This window comes from Choloepus didactylus, chromosome 2 (genome assembly GCF_015220235.1).
Source record: "Choloepus didactylus isolate mChoDid1 chromosome 2, mChoDid1.pri, whole genome shotgun sequence".
Lineage (NCBI taxonomy): Eukaryota > Metazoa > Chordata > Mammalia > Pilosa > Megalonychidae > Choloepus > Choloepus didactylus.
This window is the reverse complement of record NC_051308.1, coordinates 218756733-218778215: the sequence shown is the minus strand read 5'-3', so window position 1 is coordinate 218778215 and position 21483 is coordinate 218756733. Positions and strand designations below refer to the sequence as shown.

General features: G+C 38.5%; 1 pseudogene; it reads right to left on the bottom strand.

The window, feature by feature from the left end:
* Positions 1-2422: 2422 nt before the first annotated feature.
* LOC119514362 lies at positions 2423-12025 on the bottom strand (annotated as a pseudogene).
* Between the last annotated feature and the right edge of the window lie 9458 nt (positions 12026-21483).

The window sequence follows — 21483 nt, the reverse complement described above, 5'->3', positions numbered from 1 at the left end:
TGTGATGGCATCTCTTCCTCTGCTCTTTTGGACACTTTGTGCCATATGAACCTTGGAATCTAGAGGTCAAGATGCACAAATCACCCTATAAGTGTTTATTTTCATTACTTCTGATTTTTCTGAGAAAACTATCAATTTTTAAAAATTGAATCTTCCTATCTGGAGTATAGCATTTCTCTCTATTTTTATTGTGTATTTCTATTTATTAAATGTCCCCATTTACTTTAAATTAGTTTCTATGCATCTGAAAGCTTAAATTGATATTGTAATCATTCATTATTTTAAAATCAATTGTTGTTGGGATATAGAAAGCTCATAGTTTTTGTATATGTCTTTTATTTATGCTCCCTGAAAATTTTCAACTGATTCAATTAGTTTTTCAGTTTATTATCTTGGTTTTCTATTTAGATCCTTGATTTAGTCATTTGACAATGATTTTTTGACTGCCAACTATTTATTAGGTGCTATTCTAGTATTTGTGTATAAGCAAACAAAATGCAAATTCTGTATATTCGAGTTTATATTTTCTTTGATAACAATGTCATAGACAAATCACAATTAGTTTTATATTTATGCCTCTATTTCTTTTTTTTTCTTTCCTTATCTTACTGCATTAGCTAGGAAATTTAGCATAGTGCTATTATAATATTACAATATTTGTGGTCATCTTTGACATGTTCTTGACCTTCTACTGTTTTCACCATAAAGGAAAATTCTTCTGGATTTCTAGTACCTATGCATTATTAAATTAAGGAAGTTTCAAAAAATAAAAATAAAATAAAATAAAATAAAATAATGGAATATATCGAGTGTTTGGCAAGGATGTGGAGAAATAGGAACCCTCATACATTGTTTGGTGGAAATGTAAAACGGTGCAACCATCATGAAAAATAGTTTGGTGGGTCATCAAAAGGTTAAATGTCACACTGCCATTTGACCCAGCAATCCCACTTCTGGATATATACCCAAAAGAATTGAAAGCAGGGACTCAAACAGATACTTGTACACCAACGTTCCTAACAACATTATTCACAAAAGCCAAAAGGTGGAAGCAAACCAAATGTTTATCGGTGGATGAATAAATAAACAAAATAAGGTATATCCATACAATGGAATATTATTCAGCCATAAGAAGAAATGAAGATCGGATAGATGCTACAACACAGATGAAATTTAAGATGCCAGGTTGAGTGAAATAAGGACAAATATTGTATGATCTCACTTAAAGGAAATAACTAGAATATGCAAATGTATAGAGACAAAGTAGATTACAGGTTACTAGAGGTGAAAGTGGGGGAGGGAGAATGGGGAGTTATTGCTTCAGGGGTAGAGTTTTTGTTTGAAGTGATAGAAAAATTGTGGTAATGAATGGTGGTAATGGTAGCATGATATTGGGAATATAATTAAATATCACTGAATTGTATATTTGAAAGTGATTCAATGGGAAATTTTATGTTGTATATATGAAGCATGTTTTTAAGCAATAAAAACTAAAAACAAAACAAAATAAAAAAGCAGGCTTGGAGAGGCTAAGGAACCAGATTTGCATTTACCTGAACATGTCCTCTAAGCTTATTTGCCTGAGTTGTCTGGGCAGGAGAATATCAGGGTCTTCCCTAAAATTTGACAATCTTCACAAGTCATCTGGTTAACCCCAAACATAATAGATAATATCAGCAATCTTTGGCTATTGTGAAAACCTAAAAATCTAATTAAGCTGACTTGGGGGTGGGGGTGGGCTGGATTTCATAGAAGAGAAATTTTAATCTAATCAGCAGAAACAATCTTTTCCTTTGTAACATAATCAGAGGAAAATGTACAAAGACCTCAGACAAAAATATGTAGTGAAGGGCATTCAAGAAAGCCTTGATTCAGAGATTTCAAATGTTATCTTTTCCTTCATAGGGCAATAGTTCTCAAAGTAAAGTCTGAGGCTCACAAGTGAGTGGGACACCTAAGCCACCCTCACACCTGAGGACAAATACCAGAACAAATGCCATTCAATTCTAAAGACTTTTTTTAAGAGTGTCCTGCTTATTGTTTTACAACAGAATGCCCAACATAAAACATAACTTCAAATACCCAGCTGTGCAAAAGGAGATAGTGCTTAAGTACAAATAGGAGACAGGATTTCTTTTTAAACACACACAAAAACACAACTGAGGGTCCTACAAGCATTTGGACTCAAGGGTTTCCAGGTCTGCGTAGCTGAGCTGCCTCACCCATGGACCCATGATGATGGTCCTGATTCCCCTTCCCCTCAATAATCAATACATGGAATCAGCAATGCCAATGGTTGAATGTGATCACAATGATCCCCTTTTCTAGAGCTTTCCCTAGCCCTCCACAGACTTGATCTGCCTGGGTAAAAATAATAGGAATTTCTTCAAGGTCAGTGGTCCCTAATGGTTAAGTAAGGATTCTACATGATTCTCTTGGTTCCCATTTCTAGAAAGACAGACACACTTAGATGACTTTTCTTCAGTTCTTCATACAGGACCAGCACAAAGGCTCCACCCTTGCCTCTGAGAACATTGGACCATGCACCCTTGAAGAAGGCTTTGCCACCTTCGTCTTTGAAAATATTCCTCCAGCAATCGACTTTCCCACTATACATGATGTCAGCTTCTTTGTGCCTCAGAGTGTCAAAAAGGGTAGGAGACCATACCAGCCACAGCTGTCACAGTCTGGGCGATCATCCAGCTCACTACCACGTGTGTGTTCTTGGAGTGGGGGAGCATACCTTTGGCCAAATCATACACGCCAAACTAGGCTGCCTTGTAGATGATGCTGGCTTACACGGAGCCATAGAAGCCCTGGTACAGGCCTCAGATGCCATCAGACTTCGTGATCTTCACCAGACAATCTCCCAGGCCTTTGAATTCTCTTTCTGCACCAGACTTCCCAACATCAGCCGCCAAACGGGTCCTAGCGAAATCCGGTGGGTTAGATGAAGCAGAGAGAAGTGGCTCCAGCCGCCCCACTGGAGACGGGGTTGCCAGCAAGATACCTCCAGAACTGCGTGTGCTTGTCTATACCGCCCAGAAACATCTGCTTATACTTCTCCTTAAAGGCAAAGTTGAGAGCTTGGGTGGGGAAGTAGTGGGTGATGTTGGCCGAGTTACCCCTCCAGAAGGAGAGGATGCCCTGCTCTTTGGAAATGCCTACTACACAGTCCACAATGCCTTTGTACTGTTTGTCAGCGGCGATCTGTTTACTGGAGTGTTGCACCTGTAGCAGCAGCTTGACGGGCTCGATAGGGGCCATGGCAGTCTTGGAGATGGCGCCGCGATGCGCCGCCAAGAAGTCCTTGGCGAAGGAAATGGCCTGTTCCGTCAGGGCGGCGGCGCGAGCGGCGGAGCGGGTGCCGGGCCGGGTGGAAGCACGGAGAGAGCCAGCAGGGAGGGTAGGGCCGCTGGCTCCAATTCCGAAGACTTTAGTTCTCTCTTACAGCCAACTGCTATTGGCTAGTCAAGGTTACCTTGACATGGTGTTCTTAAACTCAAAGTAAAGCGTTCTCAAGCAGAGTGTTGGGATTCCCCCAATATTCTGGAAGGACATTTTGTTATTGGTGTTGTTTAGACTTGTGTTTTTGTAGAATCTCCCTTATATTGCTCTTCTGTTCATTGTTTGGGTGTTTGGGTAATTGTTAAACTGTTAGTATTTTCACCTTCATTTTGTTTCTTAGCACTCTTGGTTATTGCACTGCTTTTCCCATAGGAAAGTAGGAGTGTGGGGAGATGTGGGCTTCCGTTAAGGGTCTATTAGGTTAGGCTGACCAACCCTCTCCCAGAGGAAAAGTAGAAAAGCTGGAAAAAATACAAAAATCTCTGCTTGAAATAATTGGAAAGCTAACAAGTTAAATGAAGAGTTACTGAGCCAGGATCTGGGAAAGGAGAGAAACCAAAAAACACAAGCCCTACATTTGGGACTGCTTTTCCAGGTGGAGCATCTCCTGAGTGGTAGCTAAGAGGCTGAGTAGTGCTTCTAATAGCCCTGAGTAGTTAAGGGTGCAGAAACTGGAGTCCAGAACCTGTCAAGGGAGAGGACACCTAATGAACAGCTCTCACTTTGGATTGGGATCCCAAAAGACTACACCCTAAAAGTCAAGGTGAATACAGTAGAGAAGACTTTACAGGGACCAAAACTCACCTTCAAATCATCTCAACCAGTTGGTTCTGCCAGGCACCAATGACTGCAAGTACCTAGCAGAAAACAAAATGAATCCCAAGAGTTATGGAATCAAATCATGACAGCGCAAAAGCCCTGATGAAAACAAAGGAAGCAAATCCAGTGCATGCCAGAGATGTGGGAAGTAAAATTTATTGTTGGCAAAAGAAAAGAAAAGAAAAAAGACTAATACCAACAGAAAATAGTTATTTATAAAATCACAAAACTAAAATTCTAGAAAATATGACCATAAAGAGCCTCAAGGAGGAATCCAATGGTACATGAGTAAGTACAAAAGTAATTGCTTATTAGGGGGAGATTTGGGTATGGATGAATTTTAGAAATTGATGAGTTAAATAAACATGAGTATGAATTTCAAGGTAAGGGCAATTACCATACAGTAAAAATTGCATTTATAAAATGGCATTCATAACTTTTAAGCCAGTGGAAGAAAACTTCATCAGAACACATGAAAAGAAGAACAAAAAGAAAGTACACTAAATAGGAAATTTAAAATAATATAGGAGAGAAAAAGTCTTAAGAGCAATTACAGTAAATACAAAAGTATTAAGCTTACCAATAAAAGTCAAGGACTCAATGATCAGATGAAATTATAAGAAACACACTTAAACAACAACAACAAAAAAATACCAGCTTAATGTGATCTTAAAGCTACTGTAAAAATCTTATTATCTGATATGATAATAATATTAAGGTTAAAATATCAGGGCAAAGAAATATGTTAGATATTGGCAAAAGATTCAATAGAACCTGAATATATAACTACCATAAACTTTTATGTACCAGCAGCTCAGCCCCCAAATACAATAGTGTAACTGGTAGAAATACTGGGAAAGTAGTTAGAGATTTTGACACACTTTTTCTCATAATAGATAGATCAAGTAGGCAAAAAATAAGTAGAAACATAAAAAATCTGAACAACACAATTAATAAGCTCAACCTATTGAACAAATATAGAACTTTATTCCCAACCAACAGTCATAGTCATTTGACATATACACAACACACATTAAACATGTATACAAAATACATTAAAGAAACCCTCAATAAATTCCAAAAAATAAGTATCATATAGACCATCTTCTTCATCCATTAAATGAGAAATTAAAAAAACAAATCATAGCTTTCCCTCTCTATCCCTCCTTCCCTCTTTCTTCTACCCCAATATTCTTTCTCCCCCATCTTTTTCCACCCCTTACCTTTCCTCATTCCCCACCACCTCTTTCCTTCTTCCCCCATTTTTATCCTTTTCTCTTACATTACTCCTCTCCCTTTATTATAAAAGGGAGAGAATGTATTATAAAATGAAATGAAAACAAAAAGGTGAGAGATATGATGGAAAAAGCTGGATGGGGAGAGCTTTGCTGCAAAATATGTAATTATATTTCTTCCAAGTTTTCTATATAAGAAAGTAAAGAATTTGCCACTGTCTGGGTCTTTGGATGGGATGTCCAGTTTGCTGGGGAAAGTCTTGGCTTATATCAGTTATTGCAGCAAAATATCACCTCCTTTCACTCATGGATGGGATGATAAATGTTATGATCACCATCTTTGGGAAACATCAGTGAATAAAGCAAAGATCCTTGCCATCATGGAGCTTACATTCTAGGCTGCAGAGAAAGAAAATAAATAGTAAACTTAATCAGTAACTAAATTACTGTATGTAGTATGTTAGAAAGCAGTAAGTGCTAAGGAAAAAGGAAAAAAAATAGATTCGTGTAAGAGGACCGAAGCATGCTGGGGTGCAGCAGGGCAGCACAGGTGGCAGTATTTAAAGAGGGTGTTTAGGGCAGGTAGGCCTCATTGAGAAGGTGAGATTTGGACAAACACTCGAGGGAGCAGAGGGAGTTGGTCAACCTGATATCTGAGGGAAGAGCAGTTCAGGCAATGGGGACCTTTTTTGCAAAGGCCCTGGGGTGGAAGCAGATGGAGCAAAGGGCTAGAGAGGAAAAGTAGAGGAGAAGATCAGGTCCAAGGGGCTGAGCTGATATGTAGATCCTCAAGGGCCATTCTCCAGACTGAGATGAGGAGCCATTGCAAGATATTGAGCAGGACTCTGGCTATTGCGTCAGGAATATACTGAGAAGGCAAAGGGTGGAAGCAGAGACCTGTAAGGAGGCTATTTTCAGTAAATCAGAAAAAGAAATGAAGGTGGCTCAAAGAAAATTGGTATCAGTGGAGATGGTGAGGAGAGGCTGTGTTCTGGTTAATCTGGTACAGGTAATATGACTAAGATTAAACAAAGGAAAAGGGAGGCAGTGAATGAGAGAAAGCAGAGGAATCAGAGATAGCAGGAGAGGAATCAGGGAGGGAGAAAGGAGTGATAAGATGATCCTCCCTAGGTGCAGACAATAAGGAATAAAGGTGTGCATTTTCTGTAGATAATTTTAAAATGATAATAAAAGGGACAAAATGTTGGACTGCTGTTTATCATCACGTGCCAGACATTCCAAACAACGTCTAAAGAGTTGTAAAATACTCCTCCCCACTGTGGTAGACTGCTTCCCAGCCTCCCTACTGAGACGACTTTGACCCTGAGTACTGGAAAGTTGCTCTCAATTTTGTTGGGAAAAGCTCTGGAAGGAGGAGGTTTGGGGGGAAGGAAGAGATAAGAGTTCAATTTTGAACATTTTAAATTTGATCTATCCATTCAATATTCAAATAGTACTGATAAGTACATGCATCTAGAATTCAGGAAAGAAAACTGGAGGGAAATATAAATTTGGAAGTTGCTGGCACACAGATTGGTATTTAAACCACGAGATTAGATAAGATTAACAAAGGAATGGATGTAGTTAGAGAAGAGAATGGGATGCAGGTTGAACCCTGGGACCTCCTACATTAAGGGGTCTGGGGAAAGGGAAGGGACAGCCAAGTGGCCCTTGAAGTAGACAGTAGAGTGTCCTGGAAACCAAGAGAAGAAAGTATCCAGGAGGAGTAAGCAAATGTGTCAAATAAAAGGAAGACCAAAAATTGATCACCAAATTTAACAAAGTGGAGGTCATTGGTGACCTTGACTAGAGCTGTTTCAGTGGAAAATCTGGGACAAAAACCAGATGGGACTAGATTAAAAGACAATAGGAGGGAAGCTATCAAACTCCAACCCAGTAGTCTGGACTCCTGAAGACGATTGTATAACAATGTAGATTACCAGGGGTGACTGTGTGATTGTGAAAACATTGTGGATCACACTCCCTTTATGTAGTGTATGGATGGATAAGTAGGAAAATGGGGACAAAAAACAAATGAAAAATAGGGTGGGATGGGGGGGTGCTTTGGGTGTTCTTTTTTACTTTTATTTTTTATTCTCATTCTGATTCTTTATGATGTAAGGAAAATGTTCAGAAATAGATTGTGGTGATGAATGCATAACTGTAGGACGGTACTGTGAACAGTTGATTGTACACCATGGATGATTGTATAGTATGTGAATATATCTCAATAAAACTGAATTTAATTAAAAACAAAAACAAAAACAAAAAAGACAATAGGAGGGGAAGAATTAGGGATAGTGAATAGAGATGACTCTTGGAAGAGATTGGCTTCAAAGGGGGCAGTAACTGGTGGGAGAGTAGAGTGAAGAGAAGTTTCTTTTAAGAATGGAAAGATAATGGAATATTGAGCAAAAAATGAGGATATTAATGGATGGTGGTGTTGGTAGCATAGAATTGTGAATGTAATTAACACCACTGAATGCTATACTTGAAAGTGGTTAAAATGGGAAATTTTATGATGTATATATGTTACCACAATAAAAAAAATTTTTTTAAGTGTAAGAGAGAGCGTGTCCTTGAGTAGGTGGGAGAAATAGGATCTAGTGACTGGAGAGAGATTGGTTTAAGTAGAAGCAAAGAAAGTTCATCTCTGGTAGCTAGTGGGAAGGCATGTATGTGGGTATACATTTTGAAGTTCTCATTGCTGGCTCGACCATTTCTTTAGCCAAATATTCATTCTGAAGTCAAAACACATTGGTCCAAGTTTTATAATATTAGTGCTCAGCAATGTGTTTGGTACCTAGTAAGTGCTAAAATAAATGATAGCTATACTAATAATATCATACCTAGCTCTTTATTTTCAACAGGCTCAAGTCCCTGCCTGTCAGCTACCACCCTATCCTTCTCTTCCCCTTCACTGCCAAAGTACTTGAAAGAGTTGTCCAAGTATACTCTTTCCACTTCCTTGCCTCTTCAGCCATTGAAATCTTGTTCCACTCCAAAACTCTCAGTACTAAATCCAGTAAATGTGGCTCTCTCCTCATTCTTCTAGATTTCTCATTTAACCCTGCTAACTGAAACTGCCCTAACTGAAACTGTCTCTTTCTTGCTTCCAGTAATATCATGCTCTTCTGAAGAGAAACTTCTACACCTGAACCCACTCTTTTTTCACCTCCTTCCTGAGTTTTTCTGTGTAATGGGCCTTGTTGGCTTTTTGTCTGTGTAATGGGCAATGGTGGCTTATGTGTGTGTGCGCACATGTGGTAACATGTATAAAACAAAATTTGCCATTTTAACCATTTTTAAGTGTGCAATTCAGTGGCATTAATTACATTTACAATGTTGTGCTACCATTACCACCATCTAACTTTTACCACCTAAACTTTTTCATCACTCCAAACAAATTCTGTACCCAGTAAGTGATAACTCCCCGTTCCCTCTCCCCTAAGCCCTGGACCTCTAATTTACCTTCTGTCTCTAATAATTTGCTTATTCTAGGTATTTATGTAAGTGGACTTATACAATATTTGTCCTTTTGTGTCTGCCTTATTTCACGTAACATCATGTTTTCAAGATTCGTCTGTTTTGTGGTATAGATCAGCACTTTTCATTTCTTTTTATGGCCAAATAATATTCCATTGTATGGCTATACTGCAATTTATTTAACCATTCATCTGTTGAGGGACCCTTGGGTTGTTTCTAGGTTTTGGCTGTTATGAATAATGCTGCTATGAACATCACTGTACAAGTATCTGTTTGAGTTCCTGCTGCCAATTCTTTGGGGTATATACATTGGTGGCTTTTGCACACCCAGCCTCCACTCCCTCTTCTATGCTAAGAGCTTCTCCATTTTCCTGTGGGGAACCATTCTTCCACTACTCTCAGTCCTCTTGGTTCATGGGCCACTGATCCCACCCCAACACAAGGGGAAGCTTATGACCCAGACCTGGCTGATCAGAATCACAGTTCAGGAAATGTCTAGTGACTCAGTATAGACCTTTGAGAATCATTCCCAGGACTTTTTGCTGGAACTATTAGGAAAAGACTGTATTTTTACTATGGGCATCATTAAACTGGCAAGATATAAGCCTGGAGCTTTGGGTGGCAACTTTTGTTACCTCATAAAAGATCCTGACAAGTGAATAAAACTAACCCAGAGGAAAGCAAAACCAAGAGATGATGACTGAGGGTGACCTGATGACATTGAGGCCAGGATTCAGCCATAAAATGTGTTGTTGTTGCTGTTGTGAATATCAGTTTGATTTTGTTTGCTACCACTTGCAACTAAAAAATTCTTGGAAGAAATAGCCTGCATGTTATAAATTGCTGTCATTCAGGTATTTTTCTTGGATTCCCTTTTCCTTATCAGTCTTTTCTTAGGTGATTTCATCTATGCAGCCACTACTTCTATACTAATAATGCTCAAATTTAAGTTTCTGGTACAAACTTCTCCACCCAGCTCTAGGCTCTCAGAGCCACCAACTGATTCTTCTACATGGATATGTCTACATGGAAATCATACAGGTACTGAAAACTCAATGTGTTGAGACCTCCATTCATCATCTTCCTCCTCCTGAACCTGCTGTTTATCCTCATAGTGAGTGGCACCACCATCCACCCAGAACTGAGAAAATTAAACTCCTTTCTCTGTTTCATCCTATCAGCCCAGAAACTTAAGATCATTGACACTTCTCTTACCCACATTCCTTCCTCTAATCTGCCACTGAATATGTGGCAAGAATTAAATATGATAACCAATGCAACATATTTAGAACAAGATATGAAGCATAGTAAGCCTACCTACTTGTGTCTCCCATTAGGCCCAGAGGCCAGGGACTATGGCTGGTCCATCTTCAAATCTCTGGAGTCTAGCATAGGCCTGGTATGCAAACTGGATGAATGAATGAATGAATGAATGAATCATTGATTAGATGGCAGAGATAGGCAGACTAGAGAAACAATCCAAGGATACATCCTTGTGGTCTTGAGAATGGTCAGAAGATAAACAAATGAAAAGGCTTCCAGAGAGAAAATATACAAACCAAGATGGTGCTGAATTTCAGGAAGCCAAGGTAAGTGTGAGCCTGGATAAGGACACGGTGGCTAGCAGGGCCCAGATCTTAAGGAGGTCAGAGAAAATGAAGCGTGGAGAGAGGCTGCCTTGTAGGCTGATTGGGAGCATTCTTTGCAGGCTCTACCAGCACCCGTCTTCTCATTTCCCTCCTCCACTCCCACCCAGAATTAATTACCATCCTCTCTCTGATGATTCTGCTAGAAAAGCCACTGGATATGGTTTTTATGGTTATATACCACATAACATCACCACATCTAAAGGGGTGCCATCCACATGGTAGACATCTTTGCTATTTTGAATTAAGAGTATTTTTATTGTATTTTCTGGCTCCAAGATAAGTGATTTGCATAAATATTGCAGTGATTTCCATGTATATTAATACTGTCTTTTTCTAACAGTCAGTATATATCATTCCATTTTGATAATAATCAGTAAACCTTGTTGTTTTAATATCATCTAAAATAACAAAGTAAACAAGAGCTGCTTTTTTGACTAAAGTATTGATTGGTGATTATCTTAAAAAAAATAATAAAAGGTACTCATTGGTATCACTGTCCAGGCCAAATATGAAATATTTTACTTCTGGTTTTCTGCTTGTTTCTAAACCATGAGGTCACTGCTGACTTTCCAATTAAATCTACAAATACTTTCATTATGACATAAATTACTATGTAGTAACTAGCACGAATCTACAAAGTACAAATTACACAGACACAAGATTATTATATAATGACTCACTAATTGTATTATATCAATTATTTATTTGTTGCTATGGAAATTTCATTGCTACAGACATTAACTACCGCTAAAGTTTATTGACATGTAGCATACATATTATGTGTGTGTGTAAGTGTTTTTTTAATGCAATTTTTTTGAGATATATTCACGTGCCATACAATCATCTGGCGTGTACAATCAATTGATCACTGTATCCTCATACAGTCATGCATTCATCTCTACAATCAATTTTTGAACATTTTCATTGCTCCAAAAAATAAAAATAAGAATAAAAATTAAAATAGAAGTAAAATGAACACTCAAAATATTTCATATCCCTCCTCCCCCCCATTATTCTTTTACTTTTTGTCCTTATTTTTCTACTCATCTGTCCTACACTGGATAAAGGGAGTATGAGCCACAAGTTTTTCACAATCATACGGTCACACAGTGTAAGCTATATAGTTATACAATCATCTCCAAGAATCAAGGATACTGGGTTGCAGTTCAACAGTTTCAGGTATTTCCTTCTAGCTATTCTAATACACTAAAAACTAAAAAGGGATGTCTATATAATGCATAAGAATAACCTCCAGAAAGATGTCTCAACTCCATTTGAAATCTCTCAGCCACTGAAACTTTATTTTGTTTAATTTCTCTTCCCCCTTTTGGTCCAAGGCTTTCTCAATCCTATGATGCCAGGCCTGGACTCATCTCTGGGAGTCAAATCCCATGTTGCCAGGGAGATTTACACCCCTGGTGGTCATGTTCCATGTGGGGGGGAGGGCAATGAGTTTATCTGCAGAGTGGGCTCAGAGAGAGAGGCCACATCTGAGCAAGAAAAGAGGGGATGACTCTTAGGCAATATTATAAATAGGCTTAGCCTGATCCTTTGCGGTAACAAGCTTCATAAGGGCAAACCTCAAGATCAAGGTCTCATCCTACTAAATTGGTAGTCCCCAGTACTTGCAAGAATATCAGGAATTTCCCAGGTGTGGAAGTGTAATATTATCACATTTCCCCTCATTCCCTCAATGGGGCTTTGCCAATACTTTGTCTTCTCTGCCCAAATTACTCTGGGATGTATCAGGGCTTCATGCTAAGCTATACAAAAACTAACCAGATCTCACCCCCTATTCAAGGTTCCATGTAATTATAGTGCTTGAATAAACTGACCATATGAGTTAAATAATATAATGTGCTACAGAAAATATGGATTTTGCACCAAATAAACATCTCTTCCTTTGGTCTCACATAGAAGTTGAAGTTTTAAAACACAATGATATCATCCTTTACCCTTTAGTCTAATTTACCTTAGTTCTAACCAAGTCCATCTGATCTCTTTTTCAGCTTTTTAACAATTGCTGTATGGGGATGTATATTGTCTTGAAGTGTTACAAATAATAAAATAAAATACTAAATCATGAAATTCTTTTTCTCCAAACACCAAAAACTTTTTAAAAAATCATGAGATCCAAAAAAAAATTAGAAAGCTGTTAGATAAGAAATTTTATTTATTAAACAAATCCATATATACTTGCTAACTATGACCTAGGCAGTATTTTAAGCATTTTATAAGCTTCAGCAAATTGATTCTCATAATTTCATAAGGTGGTTATGATTAACTTTTACAGAAAAAAATTTACCCAGTCTTACACACAGCTAGTAAGGTACAGAGCCAGGATTTCAGTTTAGGCAATCTGGTTCCACTGGGCATAGCCTTTACAACTCTTTTGGAAAAATCAGATGCAATGCCAGAAGTAAAGGAAACACTTCAGAGATACTAGGTTCAGAAAAATGTAGCACCAGTACATCCCTGATGAAACAGGATATGAGTTTACCTTCAACTTCTGTGCTCCATAACTAATGGATTTCAAGAAAAATAGAAAAGAGAGAGAGAGAAAAGAAGCCCTTAAACCAAATGCACTTTCTGCCTATTCAGCTACCTAATCACATAACTGCATATTAAAGCAGTGAATCTTGTTGAAATTAATCTGTTTCAATTAAGTTTACGATAACAGCACAGGTAGAAAGTTTTTGGAAATTCAATATATCCAATTTTTCTTCCAAAAAAAAAAAAATCACTATATCCTGGTTACTTTATACTGATAGGATTCTATATTTTGCCTACATCATAGGCTTTTTGGAAATGGGAAATAAAAAAAACCTCAAGTCAACACTAGAATGAGAATGAACACAAAATTTGCAGTGATTTATTGCCTATTCCTAATAAACATGAAGTGAAATGTACACCAATCAAATTGAAATCTGATTTCAAAAAATATGTAACCATGTGAAAATTTGAAAAAAATATTGGGTACTGTTATTGAACATGTGATACTTATGATTCAGAGTTTAGTGAGGGGATATATAGAATTCAGAGGTTCATCCAAGAAGGTTAGTGAGTGGTGATATTAGGAATTTTCTTTATTTGGCAGAAACCATAGCAAAATTTCATGCAATTATGGCAGAACTGTGCAGACTAGAAATAATGACTCAAAGTAATATTAGACAATATTTAGAGATAAAAGACAAAACTAAATAATTAAAATTATAAATACAACAAATAATATTATGCCAAATAACATAAGAAATGTTAGATATCACACAATTATTTCAGATACAACTCCAGGAGCAAGCTATGTAGAACATATGACAATTATTTTAAATTTCTGGATTTCCAAAATGCAAATATGTGAAGATTTTGGGTAATATTGTTTAGTAGAGGACCCAATCAGGGAAGGATTTTACATTCTCAGTAGACCACTTACAAAAACTGAATTTAGACGAAAATAGTCCAAGGGTCCAGGGACATGACAGCACAACAAAAATACATGGAAAACCATAATGGATTGTAACAGAAGATCCTTGAAAAATAATTCTCTGGAAATATTCTTTCCTTGTTTTATATATATATATATATATATATACACACACACACACACACACACACACACATATATACATATATATACATTTTTAAATAAAATCCACATTTTATTTAGATTGAAATAAAATGTACAAAATTGGTTTTCTTCACCAAAAATAATAGCAATATTTTCTGTATTATTCCTAGATTAACCACAAAACATTTATTTTTGTAGGCTTTTCAGGTTCAGCTGATAAATCAAGATAAGGCAGTAAATATAGTCATGGAAATAGACAGAAGAAATCAGACAAATCAGCAGTCAGTGTCCATGGCCTCTGATTCTGTCTTGACCATGAAACAGAAATGTTCAATATCAGTTAAACAGCTTGTGAAGGCATGGGCTCAATAAAGGAATGTAAACAGCAACAATCAGATGTGGAAAAAGGCATTCAAACTTTAACTGTAACTTGTTCCTTTAGGTCCATTTGATAAAGACAAAATCTACACTGAAATCCTTGCTTGGTGAGCTCAGTTTCTCTCTCTCTGGTGATTCCCTTAACTGTCCAATACAAATTTTAACAATATATTTTAAAGTCCTTCTAGTTAAAGGTCAATAGTGAACCTCATTGTAACATTTTACAAAATGCATTCTTTCCTTCGACACCTCGTCAAAATTTATTTCTTCAAAGTACTGATAACTGGACTGATAACCTGACAATTGGATCCACAGTGATGATTAATGTTGTGTCTAAAATGACTTAACTAAAATAATTCTAGTATGCCACTAACAGAGATCATGCAGAAATGAAACACGGCAACTTCAATGCTATATTCTGGAAGAACAGATGGGTCTTCAAAGCATAAGAGTTCAAATGGGGGCCCTTTAAATAGGTAGATTATTAATGACAAATGTATTCAATGGGAGAGCTATAGGTAAAGAAAGTCAGTGATTAAGCAGCCTACATACACCTTACAGCTTTTCCTCCAAATGTAAGAGAAAATCTATTTTAAACATCTCTTAAGTATTTTCAATGGTGTCTGAATTGCCTGTAGGAAGCTCTGACTTAGTTGTATAGAGTTTGATATATGTGTCCACCATGAAATCCAGATCATGTTTTATATCAAAATTTATGTTAAGCAAAGTCAGGTTACTTGATCTTTGGTCTGTCAAAGTGTCCCTCAGGTATGCTTTGAGACGCTTTCGTCTATTTTCATAGCATTCATTCTCAGGCTTCATCACAGGAAGAATGCATAAGACCTTCAACCGAATATAAACATTAGGAAAAAACTTGATGTCAGGCAGATGGAGGGCTTCATAAATGGTAGATGGAAGCTCTATTTCTTTCCCTCTGTGTTTCCACTTGATTCGCCAACAATGAAGCTCGGCTGAGAGTGTGTCAGGATGGAGTGTCACTTCTGTACATGTCAGCCTGGCGTTCCTCTGATGTATTGAATTTGAGCTGTCCCCTGACAGAGGGTACCACAGACAAGCATTTAAGAGCTTTGAGGTGCTGTTCTGAGAATATATCTTTACATTCCTGAATAATATGCTTGACGTTGGAACGCTTAGGGTTTCTTTATAGTAACTCTCAGAGGTTAACTGAGATTCCAGTTACCTTGCTGAGTTCTGTAGAATTTGCTAGGGAGTTTCATGTGAATATCAAGTTTGGTTGCCAAATTTGTGGCTTCCTCAAACCAAAATTCATTATAAATGTCAATATTTTCCATCACTTCAGTAAGTGAATGTAGCACTGCTGTCAAGCTGCTGGCTGCAAAGAAGACATCAGAGGCTTGCCCCTGGAGATTTTTCCCAAAGGCTCTTGTAAAAGATAGGACATTCTTAAGAACAACAATGATAACAATGAAATCAAAATCTGTTACTACGCTACAGAGTACAAATGCTCAGTCAGCTATGCAGTTATTCCATCTAATATTTATGTCACTATTTATACCATCTAAACATAAATGCTTGCAGGAGTTGCACTAAAATTTCAAAAGCATCACACTTTCCTGTCCATTGAGAATGGCAAATTTCCTTCAGTTCATTACCCCTGTCTTCATTGCTCTGAAAAAGGACTGAAATTACACTGTCAACTTCTAAAAGTAGTTATGGTGACCAATGGAAAAAAAGAAGAAACTTCCTCAATCATTCCCAATGCAACAGATACCCCCATGACAGGCACTGATTCTGCTAACCACATATTTAAGGCACAGGAAGAGCAGAGTGTGTAGATAGCTTGGGGATATTTCTCTAGAAGTCTAGAAGCAACAACTTTCATCTTGGAAGAAAATTCACTGTACACAATGTAGCCTGTCCATGACAGTACTCCATATTTAGACCCCACTTCTCAGTTATTGTAGTGTGAAATTTCACAGCCAAAATGTCTGAATCAGCTTTATAAGGCAGGAAGCCCACAAATTCCTCTCTCAGTTTATGAGATTTATCTACAAACCTCACCAACACTGGCAGGTGCTCTTCCCCTGCTATGTCCACCACATCATCAGTGATAATGGAAGGGAAGTGTGAGTCTCTCACTTCCCTGAGAGTCTCCGCCCGAATGCAGCTCTCACATGTCTCTAGCATCTATTTCTGCTGTGTTTTCGAGCAGAACAACGGGTTAACTGCTGTCGTCGCAAAGCGCTTTCTCAGAACCTCTTCACCAGAATTGATTCGGCACTCCAGCAACGCTTGAAAGTTATCAGGAGTAAAGAGACCTTCCGGGACTTCATCAATCTCATGCCCATCCAGAGGTATGTTTTGTTTTCCCGTAAGAATCAAAATTTCAAATAAAGATTTTAGGGATTCTTTGCTTTCCTTCTCTTCAAGAGTTAAAATCTCTTCATCCTGTTCTTCACCCACTTCTTCTGTATTTGGGTTCTGAGCACTGCTGTTGTTTGTTTCTCTATGTTTTAGTTCCTGTTCAGAAGTGTCATCAATTTTTTTTCTGTTTCAGTGTCCTGATTTCATCGTCACTCAATTCTTTTATTTGTTTTCTGTGTCTACTATGTGGATTGTTCAAATGACTGGTAAGATCAAATATTGTTGGTATAGCATTATCTCAAAGAACTTTCCTATAAGGACTAGTTCAACAGATCATAGAGGTCTCAAAGTGTTTGGCACATAAACAATAATGTTTATTTAGCTGATCAGGTGTTTTGTCTTCTAAGTCTGCGCTCCTGCAATTCTCCACCCACTTCTGGCATCTGGCCAGTCCCCGGGAAACTGAGGAAGGCCAGGTGGGACCGCGTGCTCTTCCGCGGGCAGTTGGGGGCAGGGCAGAAGTTCGGCAGCGTCGCCCACCCGCGGGACGGCCCGGTCCTCCCTTCCCCGACTCTTCCGGGCAGTTCACCAGCCCGTCGGGGCGGGGGAGGGGAGCCAGACAGCCGGCCCGGCTGGGCAAGACCGAAGCGCCAAGACGAGGGCTTTGTATATATTTTTAACACACTAGTGGAAGATGTGGTAAAAAAACAAAAAACAAAAAAACTCTTCTGACACAACTAAATTTTTTTTATATTGTCTAGGAATTATCCAACAAAATTTCAGTTTTGATGAAATGTTGAAGTGTTTTGAATACACATTTTCAAACATAAATATGAAGTCAGTGTTGAATCCACAATTTGAAAGTCAAGTACACACCATTTTGTCACTAAAAACTAAAGAGGCAGTATGCAAACCTCCTGTTAGGAATTGTAAATTATATTAATAAAAAAATAGATTCTAGGATGCAAAATACACTCTTGCAAATTTCGGCTTTTAAGTGTATTTGAACAGGGCTAATTGGCATGATGTTTAAGTAAAATATTATAGATAAATCATACAGGAACCAAAATTCACTGTACATAATGCCCTTGAAAGCACTGAAAAAAAACTAATACATTCTTTATTTTTTAAATGAAGCAAGATTTATGAAAAATAGATTATTGGTACCAAATTCAACACTGACCCCATAATCCATGTAGAAAATGCCAGAAAAAGGAGAAAGACATTTCATTGTGATTTCCAAGCTCCAAAACTGAATTTCAAAATCACTTTTTTATTCTAAACTAGATCCAATAATAACATCCTTAAAAGAAATAGTTACCATATTTGAAAGAATATCATGGCCTTTTCAGTGTTCTAATCCAGACAACATATATAATTTGAAGAATTATGATGAACATGGATGACAACAACACTAAAAATTTCCAGTGAAATCAACTATATATATAGAAGGGTGTGCGCTTGATGGGACCTCAATGTATCAGGACTCAAAAACCTTAAGTTATTTCCCAAAATCTAGTAGGAATACCAGTGAAGAATTGCAATATATTTTCAGAAATAATAATTTTATATTTTTATGTTCAATATTTGATTTGTATTATTTGCAAAAAAAGACAGTATTTGTTACAATTATTATTGAGAAATAATAATTAACTTATAAAAGCTACAACTTGCTGGCCAAACTCCATCCTCACCTATTTTTCTACAATTCTGCAAGCTAAGAATGGTTTTAACATTTTTAAATGGCTGAGAAACAGTCAAAAGAAGAATATTATTTCTTGATTTGTGAAACTATATGAAATTCAAATTTCAGTATCCATAAATAAAGTTATTTTTTAATTAAATACAGTTTTATTGAGATATATTCACATACCCTACAAACATCTATGGTGTACAATCAACTGTTCACAGTACCAACATACAGAGATGCATTCATCACCACAATCTATTTTTGACCACTGTCCTTACACCAGAAAGAAACAGAATAAGAAATAAAAATTAAAAAGAACACCCAAATCATCCCCCCCACCCCACTCCATTTTTCATTCAGTCTTTGTCCCCATTCTTCTACTCATCCATCCATAAACCGCAATCCACAAGGTTTTCACAATCACACTGTTACCCCTTGTAAGCCACACTGTTACACACTTGTCTTCAAGTGTATAACTGGGTTGGTGTTTGATACTTTCAGGTATTTACTTCTTGCTATTCCCATACATTAAAACCTAAAAATTGTTATCTATATAGTGCATAAGAGTGTCCACCAGAGTGACTGCTTGACTTCGTTTGGAATCTCTCAGCCACTGAAGCTTTATTTCGTTTCACTTCACATCTCCCTTTTGGTCAAGAAGATGTTCTCAATCCCATGATGCCGGGTCCAGATTCATCCCTGGGACTCATATCCTGTGTTGCCAGGGAGATTTACATCCCTGGAAGTCAGGTCCCAGGTAGGGGGGAGGGCAGTGAGTTCACCTGCCCAGGTGGCTTAGCTAGAGTACAAAGAGGTACTCAGAGGGAGACTCTTAGGCACAATTATAAGCAGGTTTAGCCTCTCCTTTGCAGTAACGAGCTTCAAAAGGGCAAGCCCCGAGACAGAGGGCTTGGCATACCAAGTCGTCAGTCCTCAGTGATGTGAGAACATCAGCAACAATCCAGTTGAGGAAGTCCAACACTTCCGCATTTTCCCCCAGCATAAATAAAGTTTCGTTGGAACATAGCCATGCCCATTCTCTTAGGTATTGTTTTATGGCTGCTTTCATGTTCCAACAGCAGAGTTGAGTAGTTGTGACAGAAACGTATGACTCTCAAAGCCTAAAATATGTATTCTCTGGCCTTTAAAGAAACAATTGCATACTCCTGCTCTAAAAGGCACCCTGTGTCAGGGGCAGTCCTGTAGAGACTTGAATCCAGGCAACATTCCCTCCTGAACTCCAGAACAGCAGCCAGCTGCCACCTAAGCATCGCACCTTGACGGCGCACAGACGTCTTGAATTCAGCATGGCCCAGCACCTCAGCCATAGTTGCACTTCTGGAACCATCATCAACACTGTTGCTCAAGCCAAAGCTTTGATAAGTTATTCTTGATCCCTCCTCCCCCCACCCCTTCCTTGAACTTCCTACCCTGCTCCTCCATCCAAAATCATCTGTTTTGTATCTTCCAAATCAATCCCATTCTCCATCAGCCCTTCCTCAACCAGGATCCTGGCCCAACTCTTGGAACTTCTAATCTGTCCTCCACCATGTAGTCAGTGACCTTCCTGGAATACAAATCTGACCTCATCAAGACCCTCCTTAAGTCCTTTCTGTGGTTGAAAATTAAACTATTTATTTTCCATGATCTCTTCTGGACACAGCACCCTCTTTCCTCTTCTTTCTATGTGGGTTTGATTGGGGTTCACACCCCCACATGTCCCAAAGTGGGCCAATCCCATTGTTTCTCCCAGGAATGTGAATCTTAGCTGAAGATGTGCAGAGTGGAAAGGCTGATTCAATTGATCTGAGAAGCCATGCCATGGGATACAGTTTTGGAACACAGGCTCTAGAGCCATACTGCTTAGGATCAAATTTTCATTCCACCTCTCACTAAACGGTATGACTTTGGGCAAGCCACTTAACTCTCCTGTGCCCTGGTATCCTCCCCTGTGCAACGGGAATAAAAACACATCACATTTACTGAGGCCTCACTATTTGAGGATTAAACATACTCTTACATATAAAGTGCTGCTAGCTCTTCTTGGTGCATGGAAGGGGCCCAGGAAAGGAAAGGGTCCTTATTAACTGGAGAGTCAGCCCATAGATTCCTGCTGCTGGGCTCATTGGAGATGCTTCCGATCTTCCTCTTCCCAGGGTCTGGTTGTTCTGTTCTTCTTAGACTTCTTCTGCTCTCTTTAAGACATTTCCTTTTCTTTCTTACATAGTTTGACTGGATTTTGTTTCTTTTAACCAAGGAACCCTAACCCATGCGCCCTCTGAGGCTCCCCATTGTCCTTGGGACACAGGTCAGAAACCTTAGCAAGGGTTAAGGGTCCTCAGAGCCTGGCCCTGCCAACTTCCCAGCTTCATTTCCTGCCACTCCGCACTCTCACCTCAAATTCCTTGCAGGTCCCTGAACTTTCCAAGCTCTCCCTCTGACCTCCAGGCCTTCTGCTTTCTATCGTCAGGAATGCCTTCCTTCCCCTTCCTGCACACCCGCCCTCCCTCATTCTTCAGGTATCGACATTTATAACTTCTCCCCATTCTAGTAAGCACAAATGGTCATGTCCACCCATTCCTGATAGGCTTCTGGAGAAGGACCCTGTCTCTATCCCTGTTCCCACCCCAACCAGGATTAGGCTACTGAGAAGCAGAAGAGACTTGTTAGAACCCCACGGGTCAAGTTTTCTTCATGTTTCACTTTCTATAAGTTTGTGTTAAGCAAGATAGTTTCCTTTTGCATTTTCCAAATAAAAATGCTGTTATAATACAAAATATTCTTTTTCAAATGGCCCATGCATCCCAGGAATTCTGCTACATGCCCTTCCTTCTCCTCCCTCAACCCACATTTTTTGGGCCACCCCTTGGACACACTCTTTCTTTCTCCTTCTCCAAAGTAGGCTGAGAGTTCTGGGAAGGCAAGGACAGTAGCTTCCCCACTTTTCTACCTCAGAGGCTCCAGGAC